Source organism: Ictidomys tridecemlineatus, chromosome 7 (assembly GCF_052094955.1).
Source record: "Ictidomys tridecemlineatus isolate mIctTri1 chromosome 7, mIctTri1.hap1, whole genome shotgun sequence".
Taxonomy (NCBI): Eukaryota; Metazoa; Chordata; class Mammalia; order Rodentia; family Sciuridae; genus Ictidomys; species Ictidomys tridecemlineatus.
The window spans coordinates 123,788,666-123,815,425 of NC_135483.1; the positions used below are offsets into that span (position 1 = coordinate 123,788,666).

The 26,760-nt window shown below is 38.6% G+C and overlaps 1 pseudogene; it reads left to right on the forward strand.

Annotated features, from left to right (window-relative positions):
* Positions 1-16,689: 16,689 nt before the first annotated feature.
* Positions 16,690-26,281, forward strand: LOC144365722 (ubiquilin-4 pseudogene; annotated as a pseudogene).
* Positions 26,282-26,760: the final 479 nt, after the last annotated feature.

Consider the following 26,760-nt stretch of genomic DNA (forward strand, 5'->3'; position numbering starts at 1 on the left):
GAAAAGATATTCCAGAGAGAGAAAAAACAGAGTATATGTTTTTTCTCTCTCTGGATTACAGGTGTTGTGTTCACATGCCTGTAATCCCAGTGGCTTGGGAGGCTGAGGCAGGAGGATCACAAGTTCAAAGCCAGCCTCAACAATTTAGCAAAGTGCTAAGCTACTCAATGAGACCCTATCTCTAAGTAAAATACAAAAGAGGGCTTGGGATGTGGCTCAGAGGTTGAGTGCCACTGACTTCAATCCCCAGTACCAATACAAAGTAACCAACCAACCAACCACACACACACACAAAAAAAAAAAATAAATAAATAAATAAATAAATAAACAAAACCCCAATGAGTCGTACAGTTTTCTCAACTTATCATATTGGGTTTCCATTCCATGGTACAGAGCAGCTAGAAGCCATACACCCCAAGTTGAGGATATAGAGTTGATTCCATGGGAACCAACACAATGACCCAGGAGAAAGTTCAGAGAACCAGATATGCAAGTTCCTCCTTGCACGTTCAACAGATGCTGGTCAGTTTCTGTGTTTGAAGGACTGCCTGAGACCTGGGAAAGAACTGTGAAAAGGATTAGATGGAACCGTGACAGGCCTCTCCATGCCTATATCGACACCCCAACACATCAGGAATAAACCAGACAAGGGAGAATATTATTGGGAGAGAATATTCCTGGGGATATGGACTCTATTCTAGCCCCCAGGATGCCGTGCTTCTTTTAAGGAGAATATGCAGACTTGGAAATTAAGCCCATTTACTTATATAGCCAGAATTTTGGATCTTTCCTGGCAAAGTCTACTTAACTGAATTTCCAGCCATGTAAAGTCTAAGCAATGCCCATAGCCATATGAGACAGTCAGGCAGCTTACTTCTGCAGTAGTTGGAGAGTCAGCAGAGTGAAACAGAAGCTCAGGGTCTGCAGTAGGCCGGTAGGATCCATATCTGATTTAGATTGTCAGCCCTAGGCAATCTAAATCAAAATTCTCAGCCTTAGTTTCTTCAAAATATAAAACTGAAGCTATAATTGTGAAATCTTTCTTATAGAATGACATAGAGGATTAAGTGCTACTCAACAATAAGTTCAGTGCCTGTCCCATGGATGAAGATCTCCCTAAACTCTGAATCTCAGGTAGCCCTTTTTCCAATTTTCCAGGCTTTGGGCAATTTCCAGGTTGACCAGGACTACTCAGCTTGTGGCCTTGGCCCTGGAGAGGATGTGAGGCTTGTTCCCCAAAATGAGCTTGTCTGCCCATCAGCACCTGAGTGCTAGGAGTTCTGCCTTAGGTAATCAAGGTGACTCTGAATATTTGATTCTTCTCCATGATCTCCTATTATCCTCACTAGTGGGGAGAGTTTGGAAGTGTTCTGAAGAACTTCTGGGCAGGCCAAGTTAGAGTACACAGCCCAGATAATTTACTCTACGAAGCCTCCATGACTAATTGTTCTGGATAGTGTGTGCCTTTCTGCTTTGCTCTTTGCAATAATTCCCTATAATCATTTAATCATTTCCATGCCACCTGCCCTTTTGGTAATTGAAAAAACTCTATTGATTCCTCAGAATAATGCTACAACATGCATAAATAAAATACAATGGAAACCACTTATATTAAAATACAATTATTAAAGTTAAACAATTATAATCCATGTCTGTCTTTATTAACACACTAAATGATGAGGTAGCAGAAAATCAAATAAGTATTGTAATTTTGATATAGTAGTACATATAAATAATATTTTTAGACTTGATAATAACTGTAATAAACTATGAAAATATCTTTGATTTCTGTTCTGATGATTTCTGATGTTGATGAAGTCTTAGGTACTGTTACTTTTATGCTAGCTCATGGCCTATGTTCATAGTGAAGGCATACACTAACCCATCAGGCATTTACACAAATAAAGATGCATTTTTTCCCCCACCTGACTTCATGTACTACTGAATTCTCATGAGCACATATAATCAAAGTATGTAGATCCATGGACAAAAATCAGAAAAACTTTATGAAGTGTTGTTAATTGCCTCAGTTCTAAGTGTGCTGTTAGATTAAATAGGAGATGTTTGTCTAAAAGGGGTGTGTGTTAAAACAGATGCTAGATACAAGTGTGTAAGCAAATGTATCTGCAGTGTCAGATGTACTATGTGCCTTAAAGAAAGTTTATTTTATGGAAATGCCTAAAGTATGGGGAACCATGTCATCCAGTGAGTTGGTCATAGGCCTTTCCTCTAATGGGCCTTGTGAAATGTGCAGACCCCTTTCAGTTAGTTTTCTGATGGGCTCTGTGGGATCAAGTCTACACTCTGATATCTATGTGGAGGCAAATGAGGGTTATTTGTTTCTCTTAACTAATTAATTAATTAATTAAAATATTTTATTTCTTTGTTCTTTTTAGTTATACACGAGAGTGCAATGAATTTGACATGATTTCATTCTTCCTTATGCCTGAATAATATTCCATTGTGTATATGTACCACATCTTCTTTATCCATTCATCTGTTGAAGGGCATATAGATTGGTTCAATCACTTACCTATTGTGAATTGAGGTGCTACAAACATTGATGTGGCCATGTCATTATAGTATGCTTATTTTAAGTGCTTTTGGTATATGTGGTATATATGGGTCAAATTATGGTTCCATTCCAAGTTTTCTGAGGAACCCTAATACTGCTTTCCAGAGGGATTCCACCAATTTGGAATACCACCAGCAATGTATTAGTACTTCCCTGCCTCCTATCCTCACTAACATTTATTGTTACTTATGTTCTTTTTTAAATTAATTTTTTATTTATATATGACAGCAGAATGCATTACAATTCTTATTACACATATAGAGCACAATAGCTGGTTGAATACAAAGTATATTCACACAAATTTGAGTCTTCCTACATGTACTTTGGATAATAATGTCTATCACATTCCACCATCATTTCTAACCCCATACCCTCTTCCTTCCCCTCCCACCACTTTGTCGTATCTAGCATTAGTCTATTCCTCCCGTGCTCCCCCTCCCTACCCCACTATGAATCAGCCTCCTTATGTCAGAGAAAACATTCAGCATTTGTTTTTATGGGATTGGTCAACTTCACTTAGCATTATCTTTTCTAACTCCATTCATTTACCTGCAAATGCCATGATTTTATTATCTTTTATTGTTGAGTAATATTCCATTGTGTATATATGCTACATTTGTATCTTGGTCTGTTTGGGGAGAATTGTTCCCTTGCTTTTTCATGTTGTTTGTGTGTCTACTCATCTAACAGTATAGATCTTAGGCAGAGTTTCTACCCTGTAGACTTATAGTGTCATTGAAGGTTTCTAGTATCTCACCATTTAAGGGGAGATAAATATTAACATAAACCAATGCAAAGAATATGCAACATTAAACCAGATAGTTCCTGCTATGACATCTACAATGTTTTCAGAATAAACAGAAATAATATGTTCAGTTATTATCTACAATAAAAACAGTAAGTTTGCAAAATGGTGTACAATTTTGAATGGTGCACAGGGAGAGAACAGAGGTGATGTAGGATGTGATGATTATGAGGAAAGATGAGAGAGGGTAGAAGTAAAAAATTTAAGGAAGAGTGAAATAGAGAAAAATAGAGATTGGCACTTAGCAGAAGAAAAGAGAGATAGATTCAAGGGAAACATAACTGATATATATATATATATATATATATATATATATATATATATTGCATAATATATATAATATAAAGTAAAAATATAAAAAATTAAAAATAAAAGAATAAAAGAGTACAAAACTGAAATATATGAATCAAACTTCCTAGTCCTCAAAAAACTGATCCATGAAAAATAACTGGTTTCAAAAATGTTAGAAATGATGAGAAAAAAAATTATATGAACTGTGAATCATTAAGTTTACAATTAAGCAGAGAAAAGAAAAAATCTCAATGAAAAGTTAAAGAATTGCTTCTGTTTCAGTTCAAAAGATTCCCAGCTTCCTTCTTAGCAGTGTTTGGTGTGGTCGCCTAGAGAGGATGCTTGCTCCACCCTCAGGGTGGGGTTCCCAGGGTGAGAGAGGTAATCCCATAGGTGGAACTTCTGCAGGGAGGGTTTGGGCTTAAGTAGGTGCCAGGCTTTTTGCTGGATGGCAAAAATGCAGCTCCAGGAACCAGTAATTGTTGGGTTCCACTCCTTCGGTGGAGGAGCTAATTCTTAGTCCACCATGTCACCTGTGGACCCCAGTTTTCCTGGTCTCAGCTTCATTCTCCACACTCAGTCTTTCTTGACCCCCACCCTTTGGAATTCTCAACCAGCTGGGTCTCTCCCAACCAGTCCTGCAAGCAGCTGATTTGCATGGGGACTGGGAAAGCCAGCTGCGTTTCTGAGACCATTGTAAACCCCTCTCCATATTTTATTTTATCCTGGTCACTTAGGCACACTCTATGTCATGCAGTGTGGGTTTGCCAAGCCTGTATTTTGGACCAGACTCAAGGTTGCATGAGCTGTGCTCCCTCACAAAATCGTCCTTTCCTCTGTCCTCCGCAGTCTGCCAGGAGAGATGTGGTTTCTTTCACATACAAGGGTATTGTGCAGTGTGTCTTTCAGTTTAGGTGCACAGTATCTTTGATGGCTAAACTCTCCATATTCAGACATGCCTCAGTCTTCTTGAAAATGTGCGTTTCTTTAATTCTCTTATCCATCCACTGTGCTTGTGGAGGAACCACTCTGGCTAGAGCAACAGTGGCTGTGGAGCTGGAGTTCATTTCTTTATTGTATTATATCCAACCTCTTGAGTCACTGATCTGCTTTGAGTGTCTAATTTTAACTAGTAAATTCCCCCCAACCCACTTTTTTTTTTTCCTGCACTCATCCACCTTGCTGAGAAGCTGCCTATCTGCTTTCTTGGATTCATGCCATAGAGCCACCAGGAAAGCAACCTGCTCTATTCTGCCATCTTGAAACCTCTATTAATTTAGAGTTAGGCTTTCAAACTTAAAAAGAAAAAAAAAAATCAAACCCAGAGTAATATATCAGTTTTACATTGTTACCCAATTTATGCACACACTTACATGCTCACTAATGACATACATTCATACTTATAACTGAAAGAGTGTCCCAAGATAATTACTTACTATGTGACAGGCATTTGATCTATTCTGTTCTCATCTGTTCTATTTTTTTCATTAAGATGTGCTAAATTGATTTCATGACTCACTAATGGGTTGGCATCCTCAGTTTGAAAAGCACAGATTCTGGGGTCTGAAATTAAATGTATTACATTGCAAAAGCACAGCAGTCCTCTTTTCAAAATGAATGTTATGGGTCCTATGTGGGCAAAGAGAGCCAGGGGGGAAATCCAGTGTTCCCTCCTTTTCATTGACCTCTGGCTGTCTTCTCTATGCCTGTCTTAAGTAAGCATTTAGAAAGTTACCATGACTTCTTACACAGAGAGTCTGTGCTTTTTCCAAAAGAGCACTTTGATTACAAAACTGAGTCTTTTGTGTCTCTTGCTAGTGAGCAGCTCTCCAGATGCCTGCATTTGTTTTGGCATACATGTGGTCTCCTTAACCCTCTTTCACTGTTCTCAGTCAATCTGCCTATTTCAGTTTGCAAAATGGAGGAATCTCTCGTCTTGGGAGGCCATGACTTCCTGCATGGATTGGGTATTACTAGTCCTTTCAATCAGTCCTCTAGACTATGAGATCACATCCTCCTCCTGAAAACAATCTTCCTGCTGGTGCCGCAAACTATGAGTCATAGGAGAGCCTTGTTGGACTGAATCTGGACAGGAGGTTCTCTATCTTGGGGAAAGGAACAGACAATGGAGGATCCTTGAAGAAGTTATGAGAACACTCTTCCACTCAGTACGTCAGTAAATTAATTGTTTTTTGGTGTCACTACCTGGGCAAGTGGCTGTCTGCCCCTGAAAATTGTGGGAGGAAATGGTTTCTAGTTTCTTACATAGAACACCATAAACATCATGGATAATCTGATGAGGTTCTCTGAAAAGTCAGCAGTGTCAGCTCAGAGGTTTCTAAATGTGAAAAGCTGTTAAACTGATCCAAAGACCACAGGAAATAGCTCCGACAAGACACAATATTTGCTCCTAGGTAATTTGGCTCCTTTTTCATTTCTATTATAAACTTTCATTTCTATTATGAGATTTGCTTGTATGGTTGCTTGTGATTTATTCAAAGCCCATCTCAATTCAGTGACAGGAGAACAGGCATAACCTACCACATAACCAATTTATCTGTAAAGCCATTATCCATATCACTTAGCTTTAATTAAAAGTGTACTTTCCTTTTTGTATTTGGTTTAACACCCATTGAAACACATTTTAAAAACTAATTGTCTCCTTGAATGGAGAAAACTCTTTTCTACAACATTTTTTTAGACACTAGAGGCTTTATTCATATTTACACTCAAATGACTCATAAATTTCTCCCTCCTAGGTCATTGGACTGAACTTGACAGAAATTTGTACAGAATATATATTGTGCTTATCCAATGTTGATCAATAATTTGCTTCACAGCTCAGTGTGGCTAACTAGGTATGGGAAATGAACAACCACAGTGTAATAGCCTAAAGCCTCTGCCATTCCTAATGGTCGGAGTCCACTGGAAGGCCAAGGATTAGTTGCTATTATCATAAATTCTCTATTGTTTAGAGAGTCCTAAAGCCAGGCTCAGAGTTGTGTTAGTTTTTGACATGAGGGTTGGGGATTGTAACCTGGGTGAGGACATTGTGAATAAAAGCAATCATTTTCATATGAAGTGGGGCAGCTGAGAAGAAAGGTAAATAGCAGCAGGGTAGAGATTGACTATTCCACTGTAGTGAGAGTCAAACTTTGCTAAGTGTTCCCAGCAGGCTGGATCCTTGAGGTCTTGCAGATCTCCTCTCAGGAGCCTGTGCTCTAGTGACTCTTAGGCCTTGTCCATGTGTGGATCAGTATGAATATGTTGACGCCCTGAGAGGTACAAGCTGCTACTGGGCTGGCTGCTAAAAACACATCATAAACATTCAGAGGTGCTTTGAAGACTTGAGAGATGAGAGAAACTTAGAAAAGATGGAATTTTAGTTGATGTTGCAGGTTGGATACTTGGGAACTTTGCTAGTGTCACAGGTTGGTTCTTCTGAGGCAATAATGAGGTAGAATTTTATGTGCAAGGTGTTTATTAAGGATTAACACCTGTAGAAGAGAGAAGGCATGAAGCAGGATTGGGTAGATGGAGAAACTGAAATGTGATATACCCATAACTGGGTGTAGGGGTGCATACCTCTAATCTCAGTGACTCTAGAGCTTGAGGCAGGAGAATCAAAAGTTTGAGGCTAGCTTCAGCAATTTAGTGAGATCCTGTGTCAGAATAAAAAAAAAAAAAAGGACTAGGGATGTAACCCAGTGGTAAAGCACTCCTAATTCAACCCCAGTATCCCCCCCCGCCCCCCCCCGCCCCCCCCCCCCCCCCCCCGCCTCCCACCCCTCCCCCGGAAAAAAAAAGAGAGAAATGTGATACAGTCATGACGAAGCTGTGACTAACACCAGGGGGAGCTCTGGAGTACATTTTGCCCATCAGCAGCTGCTCAGGTAGGGCTGAAATTGCAGCACTTCATACTCCTGCTTCAGTGAGTCACTAGTGTTGACTGCCTTGTCAGGGTGTGTCCTTGAGTCACTCTTTGCAGCTGAGGCAAACCCTGAAGATAGCTGGATAGCCGGGCCCTGTGTTGGGGGGGGGGAGGCAAAATTTCACCCCTTCAAGGGGTTCTGGGTGATACATTTCCATTGTCTACCACAGCTAGTAAATGACAGTTGAAACTGAGTTTGGGTTCAGCTGATTCCGAAACCAAAGCTTTTTTTTTTTTCCTTTCCTCCCCTCCAGTCCCACCCTCCCTCTCTTCCTTCCCTCCTTTCTTTCTCCTTTCTTCCCTTCTACTAACAAATATTTATTGAAGACTTTCTTACATCCAAGGTACTGTCATAGATACTGAGCACACATTACCTAAGGTATTGAGAGGATATGAAAAACAGGAGGAAAAAAACCCATGTCCTTGGGATATTATATTGTAGTTGGGGGAAAGGGAGAGATAAAGTGTAAACAAAGAAGTAAAATACACAGTATACTGGATAATGATTAAGTGCTGTGCTAAAAATAAATCATGGAAGGTGGAAAGACTGTGTGTGTGGTAGAGAAGAGGGACAGCATATCTTGTGGAAGTGTGAGGACACTTGCCAAGCAGAGGAAGCGACCGGGGCAAGGGCCTGAGGCGGGAGCATGCAGCCCCTTTATGTTTTTTTGTGGATAATACAGCATCCTGCACACGCCTTGCACAGAATGCAGTGTTTCCAAACTTCACTCATTTGTGTACCACTGGGATAATTTTTACAATGTTCCTGCACCATCTGTACTATTACTTAATTAGATTTTTATTTAATTAAATTCCCTTCTCACGATGAAGTACATTTATTTGAAAAGGAGGTTTTATTTTGTAGAAATATATTAAAACTACTGCTATGATTCGGATATGATTTCAGTGTCTCCCAGTGCTTTATGTGTTGAAATTTAATCTTCATTGTGAGGAGTTAAGAGGGTGAAATTTAAACAACTATGGTGTTCAGAGTTGGGGGCGCCTATGGAGCGTAATAGGATTAGATAAAGTTATTAGGATCGAGTCTCCATGATTGAACTTTGGTGGCCTTATGAGAAGATGGGGAGAAATCAAGTAAGACACACACATATACAGGTGAACTCTCTGTCTCCTGCCATATGGTGCCTTGTGCTACTTCGGGGCTTTGCCAGCAGGAAGGTCATCACCAGATGCAGCCCGTTGACCTTTTACTTTCATAATTAAGCCAGAATAAACCTGTTTCCTTTGAAACTTACCCGGTCTATAGTGTTATGTTATTGGTAACAGAAAATGTACTAATATAACCACCAAAAAGAGAGCATAGGCTGTTTAATAATAGCTTATGATTCCAAGGGGGTGAGACATCTTTCCTTGTACTTGGTAGAGATCCAAAGGCAAGCAGAAGACTAGGACAGTAAAACCAAGATTGGATGCCCTGATTGGAGGCTATTGCTGTGGGATGATGTAGGGGGAATAACTAGAAGTGAAGCTTTCTATGTGATAGAGTATATTTGGCTTTCTCCTGTTGGCCCACATTTAAAATGGGGGAAAACTTGGAGAAGCTGTCAGTTATTAGTTGAGTCCTGGGCATTTTGGGTTCCTTGTTTTTAGGGGTTATTGTTTGGCCTCCTGGCATAGTTGATAGGAAGAGGGGTCTAACTGCCTACAAGTCTGGCTTGCAGAAAATAAGCTTGTTAGTTTGATGCTGTAGAAAATGGGTTGTTTTCCTGGGCTGGTTGCTGCAGATTGTGGGTCAGAATTTTATTGCTATATATGGTTCAGACATTATCTATTTGTATATTCAGTTTTTCATTTTTATTTCCCTAAAATGAAAAACTAGTTATCATATGTTTTGCTACTTTTATTTTTAACATAATTACATGTAAGTAATAGCAGATGCAAGGAAACACATACACACATGCACACACAATTTTTAAAATAAAAAATGTTTTCCACATGAAAACACAATGCAACATCAGGGGTAAATCAAGAAGGATGTGATTTACTTTGAGTAAAACTAAGTTGTAGGTACTAAGTATATATTTATTTTAAACTCTCAGACTATAGGATAACCAGTATGTCCTAAATCTTGCATATATTTTCATTGTGTGTGTGTGTGTGTGTGTGTTTTTCTGCTTTAATGTTTCCTCATCACCTGGGAAGATTATCATGCCACAATTACTAAGTCATTCCTTGGTGAGAATTTGTCTAAGAAGATTTGTCCTAATTGATTGATGTTAGTTTCCCTAAGATCCCAAGACTTTTGATGCAACAATGAAATGGAGTGGATTAATGCTTTGGGAAGCCAGAGAGATTGATTGGGTGTAAGGGACAAAAAGGTGATCATAAAAATGAATGGGTGACAGAGGTGAATTTTTTAAAGGTTGTGGGAACTCAGATCCACATTCCCTGGGCCATATTATTCAAACTGGGGAAGAAATCATCACTTTTTATCAGTTCTATTTTGCCTGATCTTCACAAACACACCCTTTGTGTATATACATATAATGTGCTTATTCATTTAGTTTAATGCCATTTTGTGTTTATCTTTCCTAATTGACTGTGAAATCCTTGAGGGTAAATAGAATTAGTCTTACACATGCTTGAGCTCCCACCTATTAGTCCTGAGTTTGCCAAATAACAGATGCTCAATAAATGTCAATTAAACAAATTAGTAAAAAAAAAAATCTTCAGGGCCTTTGCATATTTACCCAAAACATTGTGATTATAGTTCCTGAGCCTGGTGAAAGTAATGGCCAGCCAGCAGGGTCTGTGTCATTCTCCCCACAGAGTTCCACAAGCCAAAGCTCCATATTTACTCTGATGGTCAGGTGGAGGAGCTGAGTCCTTGGTGTGCAAACTCATGATTTAACATTATGATTTGTAGACATCAGGACAAAATGAAACACATTCTGTGCTTTCTGCCTGATGAATAACCCTACTTTTCAATTGTGGAGGTCTGCTTTTGGAAAGATAAGAAATAAGGCATTTGATGGAGTAATTTTGGTAAATGCTGCTGATACACTCATAGGCATAGTTGGCTCTTTTGCATCTATCTTATTTTCATATTAAAGAACAAGAACCACGCTCCCATACTTCTTTATCTTTCTCCTCATGGTCTCTCTTTTTGTTTTCTTCCATGCGTGGAATTGAACCTAGGTCTTGAGCATGCTAGGCAAGTGCTCTACTATTGAGCAATACTCTTAGCCCCTTGATAGTTGTGTTTTTGGTGGCTTGGGAGGTCAAATTAACTGTATAACTGAATAACTGAATAACATAAATATATATGTGTATATATTTCAGTTCAATATAATTCAATTAGAATTGATATAGATCTAATTTAATAGATAAAATGTTTCATCGGTTTATATATTCCCACATTAAAGTTACTGTAAGAGATTTTCTAAAAAATTATAAATTTAAATTTTCATAAACCTTTATAATAATTAAGAAAAACACCATGAAAATGGCAATCTAAACTTGTTCAAATAATTTTGGCCATCCTTACTTATCTCAGCCTATTGAAATCCAGAAGTAGTAATTTTCCTTCTTTTTAAAGAAATAAAATAGATGTCAAGATATGCTTGATCAGCTGGGCATGGTGGCGCACACCTGTGATCCCAGTGACTCAGAAGGCTGGGACAGGAGTATTGCGAGTTCAAAGCCAGCCTCATCAATGGTGAGGCACTTAGAAACTCATGAGACCCTGTCTCTAAATAAGATACAGCATAGGGCTGGAGATGTGCTCAGTGATTGAGTGCCCCTGAGTTCAATCCCCAGTATCTCCCTTTCCCCAAAAAAGATATGCTTAATCAAACATGCCAGCTTGCTGGTTAGTGATGAATTTTACAATCTAAAAGACATCAAAAACATCATGGTGGGATGATGCTCTGGGACCATGGGCAAATTACTTAATTTGTTGGAATTTGAATAGCATAAGGAAAATCTGGGTTCTCTTTCAGATATTTGGGTTACAGTACTTTCTATGTCTGAGACTTACTCTGAAACACTTTACCATACAAGTGTGGTTTTGGGTTTGTTGGTTGAGATTATGGTAGATTAGTATTTAATCAGAATGGCTGTTCTCCATAGGCACTAGACATTTTGTTTAGAAGTATTATGAATATAGAAATCAGTTTTTGCATGAGAAATTAATGTCTAATTAATCAGCAGAATAGATTTAACCTTTAGTCACTCCTTACTGAAATTAGCGGTATTTAGGATTGTGTGACTTTTTCTAAAATATTTTAGAGATACTCACAGTATTGCATAAAGAAAGTATGCAGAAACTACCAAAACATGTGCCCTTGGGCATGGAAAATGAGGCTGATCCATAAACAGTTCAAGTCCAGCCCTTAGTTTATTTTACAGCTTATTTATTTATTTATTGGCAGTGGGTTAATAGAATCCTACCTGTGGTATATTGTCACATGTGCCTAGAGTGATCTTTCATGCAGGGTGATGATGGGGCACCTTAAAAGAGAGAACTGAGGCATCTGTAGGTAGCAGTTTGTGTGAAATGTTTTGCTAATCAATATTGTTTAATATGGCAAAATTTGATCTGAGATTTACCTTTATTAAAATCAGATTAAGTTGTTATGGTATAACTTTATTTGCCCACCTAAATGGTTTATTTTTTATTTTTTATTGGTTCTTTTTAGTTGCACATAACAGTAGAATCCATTCTGACATAATTATACAAGCATGGATTATATCTTATTCTAATTCAGACCCCAGTACTTCTCTTTCCCCTTCCCTCTCCCCACCTATGTTCCCTTTCTTCTATTGATCTTCCTGCCATTTACCAATAGTTATTTTTTTAAAAAATTAATTTCTTGAGGATGTACATGATGGATGGTGAGGTTCACTGTGGTGTATTCAAATATGTATGTACCTAGGAAAGTTCCGTCAGATTCATTCCACTGTCTTTCCTTTTTCCATTCCCCTTCATTCCCCTTTGTCCATTCCACCAAACTTCTATTCTCTGGCTTCCTTATTGTGGGTTTCCACCTTTTGATGTCTATCTCTTACCTTGTCAAAAAGAACCTAGGAGTTACGCATGACCAAATAAGCAATCCCTATGTTTTAAAATTTTATGCTCAGTTTTGTTGTGTTTTAATTCACAAATCCTTTGTATCAGGGTGCAGAGAAGCAGACCAGTAGGAAACATGAAGAGATTTATTGCAAGGAATTGTTTGTGTCACTGTGGGTTCTGGCAAGTCTAAAATCTAGATTTGTTCAGGAGCTGCAGTTTGAGCTCTCTAGCATGGGCTGAGGTTGCTGTTCAGAGGTAACTTCTTCTTCAGGGAAGCCTAGTTCTGCTGTTACAGCCTTTCAAGTGATGGAATCAGGCCCACTTGGATTTTCCAGAATAATCTCTCTTGTTTAAAGTAAACTAATTATGGACTTTAATCACATCTCCAAAATGTCTGTACAGCAATGCCTAGATTAGTGTTTGGTAGAAAAAGAGGACTATAGGCCAGCCAAGTTGACACATCAAAAACTATCATATCCTTTCTTGGTTTTACAGGTAGCCAAGGCAGGCTTGGTGCCAATCATTTTTGTCCAGGCCCCCTGTAGTTCTAATTACAAAAGGTCACTGATTGTGCTTGGTCTCAGGGGAACTTTTTTTGGTCTCTTTCATCATTCGTTTTTTCATATTCATGATTTTTTTTTTAAAAGTGTTTCTAAAGAGATTATGCTAAACTACTTATCTTAATTCTAATGCTTTTTTCCTTCTTGAAAACCTGCTTGGACTTGCAAAATGACTCAATTCTCTGATGAAAAGGGGCATTTCTTTTGATACATTTTGCTGAGCAGGTGCCTCAGGCTTCTATACTCAATTCAGAGAAGAGACAGTATCCCAGAGCAAGGGGCAGTGGTAAGGCACGGGACAAGTCCTTTTGAGCTCGGGGCCATAGGCAAATTAATTTGTTTGAACATTGATAGAGGCAGTGATAATATTTCCCTTCAAGAATTTTTACATTGTTCAGAAATAGTTTGGGGAAAGTGTCTAGTACACGTTAAACTCTTAAAACATAACTGTTGCTGTCATTAACCAACAATTGTACACTTTGCTGTGCTAAATGTCCTAAGCATTACACCTCCATGCAAATATGATCCAAAAAGCTACAGCACCAGGCCTGGGGATGTGGCTCAAGCAGTAGCACGGTCTCCTGGCATGCGTGCGGCCCGGGTTCGATCCTCAGCACCACATACAAACAAAGATGTTGTGTCCGCCGAAAACTAAAAAATAAATATTAAAATTCTCAAAAAAAAAAAAAAAAGGCTAGAGTATCAAGAGGAAGAACACCTTGGTGTTAGGACCACCAACATAAATATTATCTCTATAAAAATGTCAAAGTTATAATATTGATAAAGACCAAAGGTTATTTATTATCCAAGTATTATTAATAAATCCTTCATCACATCGAATATTCCTTCCATCACCTTTTGAGTTGAAGAATGTGTATTTATTACATTTACTAGCATTTATTATTGGTCTTAAAAATGTCAGTCTCAAAAAATATTTGAGTCTGAATTTAACCACGGAAAGCCCCTTTGCTACTGTTAATATGTTCATTGTCTTTTATTCACTCAGTATGACCAAGTTTGGGCTAATGTTATGTAAATTTAATGTTTTATTTTAATAATTACCATTATAGATGAGAGATAATAAAATAAGCCAGGCCTTTTGTAATTGGAAAAACTTAATTTCTCTTCCCCTAGATACAGCACATGTAAGCATTTTGAATTTCTAACTTTCTTTGAATCTAATATATTTCATGCTTCAGGCCCTAAGTGAGTTTTTGGGTTTGTGGCAGGGAGAAAAACCAATTGACAAGACAGTATTATACTATTTTCAAGAGGCATTATTTTTTTCTCAAAATATTTTAACCTTTAAAGAAACATATAAATCAAATAAATTTAATGATATCAGAAGAGTTGTAATGTTATTGGGTTTGGGGATAAATCTTTCAAGACAGCTACAGCTCAAGATAAAGTCATGAAAACATTTTTTTTTTGGTTGTCCCTTCCCTTCTGGAATTCTTATTGATATTATTATCACATAGTTCTCATATTAGTTGTGTGGGGCAAAGTTCAGACCTTACAGGTTTCTAACCCACCCCTACTCAAAGAACAAAATGTGATCACTGAGTGCATATTTCAGTAGATTCCTCTTCTCAGCCATATCAAGAGCCCTCAGGTCTGGGGATATAGCTCAGTGGTAGAGCCTTGACCATGTAAAGCCCTGTGTTCAACCTCAAAATACCACAAAATAGAGAATCCTCCCTTCCCCATCCCTTTCTTCATTTCTTCCTTCCTGCTTCATGTTTCCAACAAGTATTGGCTTCATTAAGTAGACAGCACCAGACAAACACTTTACTTAGTCTTGGGGTATAGAGATGCAAAGGTCCTCCCTGCCTTTAGCAAACTATTTTAGTCCATTTTCTGCTGCTATGACAGAATACCACAGACTGGGTAATTTATGAAGAAAATAAACTTATTTTTCACAGTTCTGGAGATCGGAAAGACCAACATCAAAATGCTGTATCTAGTGAGGATCTTCTTGCTGTATCTGAAGTGGAGGACATGATTCAGAAAAGAGCACATAAGAGAGTGACAGGGCAGCAGCATGAGAGAGCTAAGGAGGTCAGATTTGCTTTTACAACAAGCCAGTCTTTAATAACTAACCCATTGATAATGGTATTGATCCATACTGTTACTTTGGCAATTACATTTTAGCTTGAGTTTTGGAGGTAACATTCAAACCTAGCATGAGCTCATAAAATAGTGGGAAGTAGATAGGGAGAGCATGGAACAACAATTTCTGTAATGGACATTTGCAAAAGGAGCAGAAAGCACAGAGTTCTCCTGGGGACATTTGGGAATCTCAGGGGGTGGTTTTTGAACTAATTCTTGGAGGAGCAATAGGAGTTTGCCAGGAAAATGAGGGGAAGGGTGTGTGTGTGTGTGTGTGTGTGTGTGTGTGTGTGTGTGTGTGTTAATTTATGTGTATGAAATGGGAGACTCGGATCTTCCTGCTGGAGGAAATTTACATGCACAAATTTCAAAGGGTTAAAATAACTCTAAGTGGGAAACTTCCCATCATTCAAACTTTTATAAAATTTCAACAAAGGAATGAAGTGATAGGTATTGTTTTGTTTTGTTTTTTACACACTGGGGTTTGAAGCCAGGGCCTCAAGCATGCTAGGCAAGTGCTCTACTGCTGAGCTACATCCCCAGTCCTTTTGAGACAGGTTCTCATTAAGTTGCCCAGGCTGTCCTAGAACTTGTGATACTCCTGCCTCAGCCTTCCAAGTAGTTTGTAACAGAGGTGTGTATCACTGTGCCCAGCTAAGGGGCAGGTTTTTTATAGTTTGAGATATAAGGGGAAAGAGAGAAAATTTTAAGTATAAATGTGTGGAGGAAGAGAAACTGGTACTTTATTCTTTAATGGAGACTGTTGAGCAATTTTAAAGAAATAAGATCAAATTAGTCAATTGGTTGTAGAAGCTTGATCAGAGGTGGTTAAGAATACGAGCAAATCACGCATGGTGGCACATGCCTGTGATCCCAGCAACTTGGGAAGCTGAGGCAGGAGGATCACAAGTTCAAGGTCAGCCTCAACAACTTAGTAAGGCCCTAGCAAATTGTTGAGAACGTGACTCGAAATAAAAAAAAATAAAAAAGGGGTAGAGATGTGGCTTAGTGGTTAAGTGCTCCTGGGTTAAATACCCAAAGTACCAAAACAGGGGGAAAAAAAAGAAAAAGAAGTGGATATTAATTAATAAATTCATCCATCATTCAACAAATGCTTGTTTAGTATTTATAATATCCCAGGCCTGGGGGATATTGAAGTGTATACTAATTGTTCTTTCACTCACATTGCTTATAGGCCATCGGAACATTAGACACATAAACAGTCTCTTTTCCTATTATTCAGAGTTTCTCCTTTGTAGATGCAATGTAGCATATGTGAAAAAAATCTTTGGGTCAGACTGGCCAAGGTTCAAATCTGGCCTCTGTAATTTTCAAGTAGAGAGTCATTGGGCAAGTTACTTGCCCTTGTTACTTGTTATTAATATGGCTAAAATTGGAGACAGCTATTTATATTTCAGAGCTTTCATGAAGATGAGAAGAGAAAACATATGCAAAGGGCTTGGAACAGTGCTGGGCATCCTAGCATCATCTCTAGGCTGCCGGTTAGAGCTCAGGAAGAGTGAGAGGATAGGACAGGAGCTGAAGTGGGCTCGCCCTGTGGTGTATGTAGGGTTCATCACTGCTAGTGAGGCCAATACAAACACACTGCTGCCTTAGAAAGATTTGCTCCTTTCCTCCTTGTTTCTCTCTGGCTCTTGAAACAAGAAGCAGTCTTGAAGGCAGGTTCAGGTATGCCCAGTGTGGAAGTTTCTGTAATTTACTTTCCAGAACATGCATTGTCCCCTCTTCTTGATTTCTCCACTCCCAAAGTTGGTGAACTTTGACTTTAGCTTATCCAGGCCTCCCTGCTACAGAAGCTGGGTTCGACCCAGGGGACAGGGGATGACTATCCTTCAATTCAGATTAGAGAGCTGAGTTGAAGGATATAGGAGTCTAGTATATTAAGAAAATCTAAAGTGGAAAAAAAAATAAAGTAGAAATGACCAATGATTAGAGGAAGAATATGGTAAGAGAACATCACTCATTTGAGGAGAAGGGCTTCAGACTGGTCACCCTTTCCCAAGGTAATTGATGATCATTTTCAAAACCTCAGTAATTGATGATCATTAACATTCACAATTTTGAATCAGTAGTATAATCTCAGCATCTGCAGAATGAGAAGCCATTGAGCACAAGTTGCTCTGTAGGTGAATAGTGCCCACCTGACAAATGAATGTGACCCGGAGACTACCTATAATCGTCTTTAGATGTGGCTTTCACATTAAAGAAAGGTATTCTATATAAAACAATATCATGTCTTCTACCTGAGGATGAATAATATCTCAAAGACAGTTCTTTTTTGGAGATTGCAGTCCAGGGAGTCAAGAATGTCTTCCAGAGTTGCCACGGCAACATCTCTCTCTGATGACATGAAGGAAGATAGAGGTCATGTTGGTGGGCTGTTTAAATGTTGCTCTGATCATGTTTTTTATTTCCATGGGGGAAAAGAGAAAAAGGCAATAGGCAGGGAGAAAAAAAATAAGAATAGAAAAATAAAATACAAGAGGCAAAGGGATTTCTGTGAATGATTTTCTAAATAGATTTTGTATTGAAGGATTCATATTAATTCAATTGGATTTAAAGTCTAATAAGAAAATCCAAAATGAAATCTCTAACCTTGAAGGTGTAATGAGTGTTCAAGTACAAGATGACGCAGTGGCCTCTTTTTATATTGTGGAGAGGGACTTTAAAGTAGATTGCAAGGAAGACAGAAAGGAGGCAATAAAAGCCATCACTTAAGATTTAAACCAAGGGTAAGAATAGGCTTTCTTTAAATTAATATAGCTTCTTTTGGTGACTTCTATTCACTTTTTGAACCTGCAGTTTCGAATTGCATAAAACTTCTGTTAAATTAGAGAATAGGGTGGTACAAGTCAGGTTCAATTAGAAAAAGAGACACAAAAATGTAGCTGAACAGTACAACTAGTACACTTGGAACGAGTGTACCAAGTTTTGGGAAAGCTAAAGAATAAAGAGGATAGAGAGTCAAGGAAACCGAAGGATGGAGAGGATAAAGAGAACAGAGCAACTACTCAGCCATTAACAAAGCAGGAACTGCATCCTTCCCACCTTGTGGCTGGAGGGACAAAGAAAGAAATCAGTGGCATGGGCCTTCAGGGGCTGTGGCAGCTCAGCTGTGACCACAGCAAGAGATTGAAGAAAAGACACTTGGAAATGCCATACAAATCAGGGTGTTGGCCTTCTCCCTTCCTCCTGGCTATTTTCCAGTTTCCTATCAGAGTCTCCTACTGACCAAACCTAATGTGAAGCCAGTTGTTAAGGGAGTCTGGGGAGTATTTGCCAGGGACCAGCCTCCTGCAACACAGAGCAGAGGAAGGTTGCGGAAGAGAACTTAGAGACAAATGATCAGCAAAGGGAGCAAGGGAACATGAGAGAGTTATGGACTAGTGAAAAGCTGAACTGCAGAATATTTGAAAAAGCATGTGGATTTATTATTCAAAATGCATACCACATTAAACATTTTTGTTTAGGGTGTATGAAGACACGAGTGGTGTGAATATACTTTGTATATAATCAGAGATATAAAAAATTGTGCTCTATATGTGTAATATGAATTGTAATGCATTCCACTGTCCTATATAACAAAGTAGAATAAAAAAATTAAAAATAAATAAATAAGAAGGCTGGGACCTTGAATGTAGAGTCCAGAGACTCTGTGTCCTCCTTTCTGAAGTACAAACTGCAACTCAATTTTAAGAATTGATCAGAAAATGGTCAAAGTTGAGTTACAAGAAAAAACTAGCAGAATGTACTGCCAGCTCTTGCTAGAACGCCAGAACATCAGCGTCAGGAGATCAGTTTGGAATCTATTACAGCATCTTTTGGACAACCAGTGCAGTCACCATCTTCACCCAGCCTTTTCTTGAACTGCTGTAAAAGTAAGTGATGTCTTCCTGAGGCAACCCAGGCCATTTTCAAACCTCATTGTTAGCAAAAATTTCATTATACAGAACCCAAACTGGGATTTATCGAGTTTCTCCTCCATTGGACTCTGTTTTGCTCTCTATAGTGATATAGGAATTATCCTTTTGCTCCATCACATGCCTTCAAACATTAAAAGGTGGGAGTTAAGTGTCTTTGACCTCTTTCAGGCTAACCATCTCTAAAATTCTCCACCAGTTTCTTCTATCAGAATGCCATTGACTATTTGGGTTGATTTTTCTGAGATCTTTATTAAGTGTCTTATACTTGATACAAACCTAAAGTTCACCTTTTTGATGAAGCTTTATACTAGCCTCTAATGAATTAGAAGCCCAATCTCTCATCTCTCGGGTTAACTTGCAGTTCTATTTTTTTTTTCAGCTAGTCTATTTTTCTATTGGTCTTCTGGGGTAGGTTGTGTGTTCATGAATTGTGGGGACTGTGTCTTGATTGTTTCTTGTGTTTTACCTACTACAATGCTGAGGACCGTAAGTATCAAGAAAGCATATGGAAAGAATAAAAGGTAACCTAGTAAACATTTGCTCTCCATGCTTATATCTTTCCTCATGATGCTCCTCTTTACCTAGAATGACTTTTTCCTTTTATTTTTATGGAGACTTCTTCCTTTGAGATTCAACTTAAATATCATGTATCTTCTCTAGCTTTTCTTGGCCTTTCCCTATCTCCAAATCTGTCCCTCTAAAACCAGAATATAATCTTCCATTTTTGTATTCTAAAGACAAGTATTTGTCCTGTTTTGTAGAAAGTTACCTCTGGTTTTGGAGTTATATAGACTTATGCTTGAATCCCCTCAACTTAGAGTTTAGTTATGTATTTTAGTTTTTAGAATGAATTTTAGGATTATAATTATTTCACTGAGTTTTTGAAGACTTAAATGTAATAACAATGTTGACAACTTTGATGGAAGCCTGGGCACTCAATAAATTTTTATCTATTGTTATCACATTTATGTCCTTGTATTTTAGTTTTGTGGGTATCTTTTCTATATGCTAGATTTTAATTGAATCTTACTCTTGCATCCCCATAATAAAGTATTACCAAAGAGATATTGAATTAAGTTGTTTTCTTTTCATTACACAACTACCTCTGTGGTGCTGAATAGTCTCCATCTGCATTATCCAATATGGGACAGATTAACCACACGTGGCTAGTTATTTAAAGTAATTAAAAATAAATATAATTAAAATTTAGTTCCTTCATCAAACCATATCTACATGTACCTAGTGGTTACTGTATTAGACAGTGAAGACTTAGAACATTTTCATCATCACAGAAATTTCTAGAAAGAACTTTCTAGATTGTTATAGTACTGATCTGAACTCAAGATCACCAGCTTCCAGCTTCCTTTCTTCCTGTGCTTCTAGCAATTCAACTATGGTTCAATTTCACTTTTAGTAGTTGAGCCATATGACTAATTCATGTGCAATCTACATCCATTAAAATCCCTAGGTACTTTAATTTTTTTCTCTAGGTGCTCTCATAATATTGTGAAAATATGATATCAGACACTGACAACTTTTTCGGTCAAGTGCTTGATCCTAGATATTTTAGGCTTAGAGGACCATGTAGTCTGTGTTTTAACTCGTCAGTGCTGTTTTAGTGTGAAAATAGACATAGACACTATTTTGAGGGATGCAAGTGGATATGTTATTTACAACACCAGTGGGCAGGCAGTAGGTTTATGTCTCTAATGTCTTAGTTCATTCAGCTGCTTTTACAAAATACTATAAATTGGATAGCTTATAAACAATACATACCTGTTTCTTACATTTCTGGAGGTTAAGAAATCCAAGATCAAGGCAGATTTGATGTCTGGTGAGGGCCAAACTTTTTTCAAAAAAAAATGGTGGTGGGACTAGAAAACTCTTTGAGCTTCTTTCATGAAGGCCCTACTTCTGTTCATGAGGGCTCCTCTCCCTTGACTTAGGCCCCACCTCCTAACACCATTATATTTTTTATTAGCCTTCAATGACTAGACTCTGGGAGCACACAAATGTTCACACCATGATGCCTGGTCTATGCTTATGGTAATCACTGTTTCCTGCTCTAGTAATGTAGCCAAGATTAGGCCTCATTCTTCCCTTTTTCTTTTATATTTCTGTAAGTCTACCTCCTAGTATTCTTCTGTTCTTCCGTTTTTTTTCCCAGATTGGAGATAATCCAATCATAGTTGATACTAGGGGCCAACTCTTGTTCTCAAAGATTTCATCAGAGTCCTGAAGGCTTACACAGTTCCCAGAACATAAGCAAATATTACAAAGTTCTAACACAAAATGTTGATCATCTGCCAGGTGTTGTTCAAGCCCATTACAGCAGTTAACTCATTTAAATCTCATAACAATCCCACTTTACTGATGAAGAAACTGAATTACAAAGAAATGAAGGACTTGCCAAAGGTGATATGATTTCCAAGTGGCTAAGCAAGGAACTAAATATGGACTATCTCCCATTATTAGTCATTGCACAGGCTTGTTTCCCCGGCTGCCCCCTTTGTCTTCTCTCTTAACCACCCCTCTTGACTTTTTTTTTTTTAATTGTGGTGCCAGGATTGAACCCAAGGCCTTATGCATGTGAAGCAAGCACTCCACCAACTGAGCTATATCCCAGTCCACCTCTTATCTTTAATCCAAACACTTCCTCTTTTCTTCTCCCTCCTCTTGCTGACTCTGAAGATCCCCTACCTAGACCTAGGGCATCAGTGTGAGCCCTTATTTAAAGAAGATAGGGAGAGTTGCTTTCTTCTAGTAGCGTCTCCCATGCTGAACAAAGCTAGACTTTTTGGTGACTCCCTCTGGACACAGTTTCAGTTGTTTCCCTTCTCCTTGCAGCAGCATTTGATATAAGGGCCACTTTTTTGCTTCTTGAAACCTCTCTTCCTGGTCCTTGTGACATCACAACTTACCAGTGTTGGGTCGGGCTTTCTCCACCTTTTTTGAGCTTTCTTTCTGTGATCTTCAAAGGTGGGTTCTCACCCAGACTTACTTTTTCCTTTCCTCTGTCTGGGTGATCTTTCAGGTCTAGGGCTTCAACTACTATTTACTTGCAGATAGTTCCCTTATCTTTTTTTTTTTTTAAATTTTATTTATTTATTTTTTTATTGGTTGTTCAAAACATTACAAAGCTCATGACATATCATCTTCCATACATTTGATTCAAGATCTTAGCAGCTGCTGAAGCAACTTGTTCCTCTGGATATCTCATGGGCACATACAGCTCAGCATTTCTCAAGCAGAAATAATTATTTGCCCTCTTAATCCTGCTGTTTCTCTCGTATTTCCTTCTTCTTTGAATACATCTTTAAGCCAGAGGTCTTCAAGTCATCTGATTCTTCCTCAGATAGCCCTTCCAATTACAAAGTCCTGAAAATTTCTAAATACATTGGGAATCACTTTCAAATACCCCAACTTCTCATTCTCCTCACAGCCACTTGCCTGCCTGCCTGTATTTGTGCAACTGTGTCATAATTGGCTTTCTAGAGACTGGTCCTTACCATGCAGCCTGAGTGGTCTTCCATGAACCATGTTATTCTCCTGCAGAAAATCCTTCAGTAAATTCCCTGCCACTTCTGGAATTAAGTGCAAATTATTTTGGTTAGTCAACAAGACCCTTCATGATCCTCTCTCCTCTTAACTCACTAGCACATCAGTGAGTGCTCTTCCCCAACCTGGCTTCTGTCATGCTGACCCAACCCTCTATGTTTAGCCTTAGAAAATTTTCAAAAACATTTTATTTTTGGTTCACTCGTAATAATTATATGTATTAATGGGATTCTGTGAGGTATTTCAACACATGCTTATGGTGTATAATAATCGAATCCAACCTTCATTTATTCACTGTGCCCCTTGACACCCTCTAGTAATCACTATTCCATTTTCAAGGAAACATTAAAAAAAATTCCACATCTGAAAGTGAACAAGGATTCTTGTTTTTTTACCTTCCTGTTCTTGGATAGGCAGAATTAATTTTTTTCCAAACGGTTATACTATTGAAAGCACTATACAGAGTCAATGCAATTCCCATCAAAATTCCAATGATATTCTTCATAGAAATAGAAAAAGCTGTCATGAAATTCATTTGGAAAAATAAAAGGCCCAGAATAACCAAAGAAATTCTGAGAAAAACAAAGCAGGAAGTATCACCATAACAGACCTTAAATTATACTACAGAGTTATCATAACAAAAATAGCATGGTACTGGCACCAAAACAGTCAAGAAGACCAATGGAACAGAATAGAAGACACAGAGAAAATCCCACATAAATGCAGTGACCTCATACTAGACAAAGACATCAAAAACATACACGGGAGAAAAGATAGCCTATTGAACAAATGGTGCTGGAAAAACTGGAAATCCTTATGTAATAGAATGAAAGTTAATCCTTATCTCTTCTCTCACCCTGCACAAAAATCAACTCAAAGTAGATCAAAGACCTAGGAATGAGACTAGAAACTTTGAACTTACTAGAAGAAAATGTAGGCCCAACACTCCAACATATTGGCTCAGAAACTGACTTCCTTACCAAGACTCCCACAGTACAGGAATGAAATAAAAAGTCAATAAATAGGATAGCATCAAACTAAAAAGCTTCTTCACAACAAAGGAAACAATCAAGAACAGGAAGAGAGAGCCTACAGACTAGGAGAAAATCTTTGCCACCTGCATCTCAGATGGGGCATTAATTTCCAGGATATTCAAAGAACTCAAGAAAGTTAACACCAAATAATCCAATCAATAAAAGGGGAAAAAACTGAATAGACACTTCTCAAAAGAAGAAATATGGTCAATAAATATATGAAAAAATGTTCAACCTCTCTAGTAATTAGAGAAATGCAAATCAAAAGTACACTAAGGTGTCATCTCACTCCAGTCAGAATGGCAAATATCAAGAATACAAGTTAACAGGCAGGTGTAGTGGTGCATACATCTAATCCCAGAGGTTTGGGAGGCTGAGGCAGGAAGATCAAGAGTTCAAAGCCAGCCTCAGCAATTTGGCGAGGTGCTAAACAACTTAGTGAGACCCTGTCTCTAAATTCAATACAAAACAGGGCTGGGGATATGGCTCAGTGATTGAGTGCCCCAGAGTTCAACCTCAAATACCTCCTCCCCCCAACTGCCAAAAAAAAAAAAAAAAAGAATATAAGTAACCATAAATGTTGGCAAGGATATGTGGAAAAGGGTACACTCATACATTGCTGGTGGGACTGCAAATTCAAAGGATTTTAAATCAGCATGCTAGAATGATGCAGCCACATCAATATTTATAGCAGTATAATTCATGGTAGTTTAGCTATGGAGTCAAGCTAAGTACCCTTCAACAGATAAATGGATAAATTGTGATATATATGTAGACAATAGAATAATACTCAGCTATTAAAAAAGAATGACTATGGCATTTACTAATAAATGGATGGACCTACAGACTATCATGCTGAGTATAATAAGCAATTTCCCCAAATCAAAGGTTGAATGTTTTCATTGATATGTGGAAACTAAACCACAGTAAAGTGGTGGGGGGAGAAGAGGAGAAGTTGGTAAATTAGACAAAGGGGAAAGACTTTTCAGAAAGACAGTGAAATGAATCTGACATAATTTTCTTAGGTACGTACATGAAAAAACCTAAGTGAACCCCACCATCATGTACATCCACAAGAACGGGGTTCTAATTAGAATAAGATATAATCTATACATGTATAATTTTCTCAGAATGGATTCTATGCTCATGTACAACTAAAAAGAATCAATAAAAAACACTTGTCTTTTTGTGTTTGGCTTATTTCACTTAACACAATGTCCTTCAGTCCCATCCATTTTGTGGCGAATAACAGGACTTCATTCTTCTTTATGACTGAATAATATCTATTGTGTTTTCTTTATCCATTCATCGATTGATTGGCACGAGCCCTAAAATATTTACATGTGGTTTCTTCTTATCACGGAGCACTTACTTTCCCTTTGCTTCTTGTCCTCCTGGCTAATCCCTGCCCATTCCACAGGTTTCTATGGGGATAGGGATGTGTGCTTAATGTTGCTTTCTTTGCAAAGCCTCCAGTAACTTCTGTAAGCCTTCATAGTTTCTTCAACTAGGATTAGGAGCTTCCTGTCTATGCTCAAAGCACTCTGTACCTGGTCCTGTGACAGCATTTATTACACTATGTTAGGGAGCTTGTCTCTCCCATAGAGCAAACTCCGTGAAGGCTAAGAGAGTTGATTATAGCCTTATATACTGTTATAGCCCTAATGCCTTTGTACAGTGCCTGGCAGAAACTGTGAAAAATTCTTTTTTTGTTGTTGAAAATATCATCTGGGTCTGGGAAGCCTGGGCCTGGGCTCCACCAGCTTTCTGAAACTGCAGCATCAGATGCAGAGTCAGCTGATGTCAAATCCTGAGATGCTGTCACAGGTCATGGAGAACTGTCTAGTCCAGGACATGATGTCTAACCCTGACCCAATGTTCCACATGGTTTGGCTAACCCCCAGATTCAGCAGATGATGGAAGAATCTTGAGGTGAGAGCTACATGTTCTCCAATCCCAAGTCGATGAGGCAGATGATGCAGCTTTCCAGAATCTAGCCATGATGCAGAAGACAATGCTTAACTGGCCAAGCCCTGAGCTATCGCAAGAGCTTCCTAAGAGGCTATAATGCCCTCTGCTTCATCTACATAGACATGCAGGAGCCCATGTTCAGTGCTTCCCAGGAGTGGGTTGGCCATAATCCCTCTTGTTTCCTGGCTGAGAACTTTAGCATCTCATCCTCCCAGCTTCTGAAGACTGAGAATATACAGCTCCTCCTTAGTCCCTGAATCCCCTTTCCTCCTTCGCCCCACTAGGCCACTAGGTGCCAGGTAGAGGGTCTTGTAGAATTGGACACAAGCCAGATGCACCTGACAGTCTTGACCCATTTGGGATCAATGCAGTTTACCTGAGGTCAGAAGTGCAGGGACTCTTTCAGCAGGTCTTTGAGAACCCTGGCTAATGCAGAATGTGATCTCACCTCCAATAAGTGCAGCCTAGAACCCCAATTTTGATGTATTCATATAGGAATATAAGAAAGTTATGTCTGATTCATTCTATTATCTTTCCCATTTCCAGCCCATTCACTTTCCCCAACTCCACTCAATCCAATCAGGTAGCCTTATCTTCTTTACAGATGCTTATTAGCAGCTCATGCAGATGCTCCAGCTTTTGACTGGATGTAGAAACTCACAGGTGCAGGTGCCAGAGTGAGATTTCAGCAACAATTGGAGCAGCTCAACTCCAGGGGCTTCATTAATGGAAGGCCTTCCTGCAGGCCCTGATTGCCACTACCTAAAGACTCCTGGGCTTCCCGCTCTCTTAATTTCGGAGTGCATGCCTCCTGCTTTTCTCATTCCTCAATGCCAGAATTTAGCTCCTCTGTCAATCTCTGCTCTCTGTAGCTTGTCATCCCTTCTATCTTCTTCCTTGTCCTTCCCAAATAGCAGGGTGATTTAGAGGCATGGGCCTCAACCCCA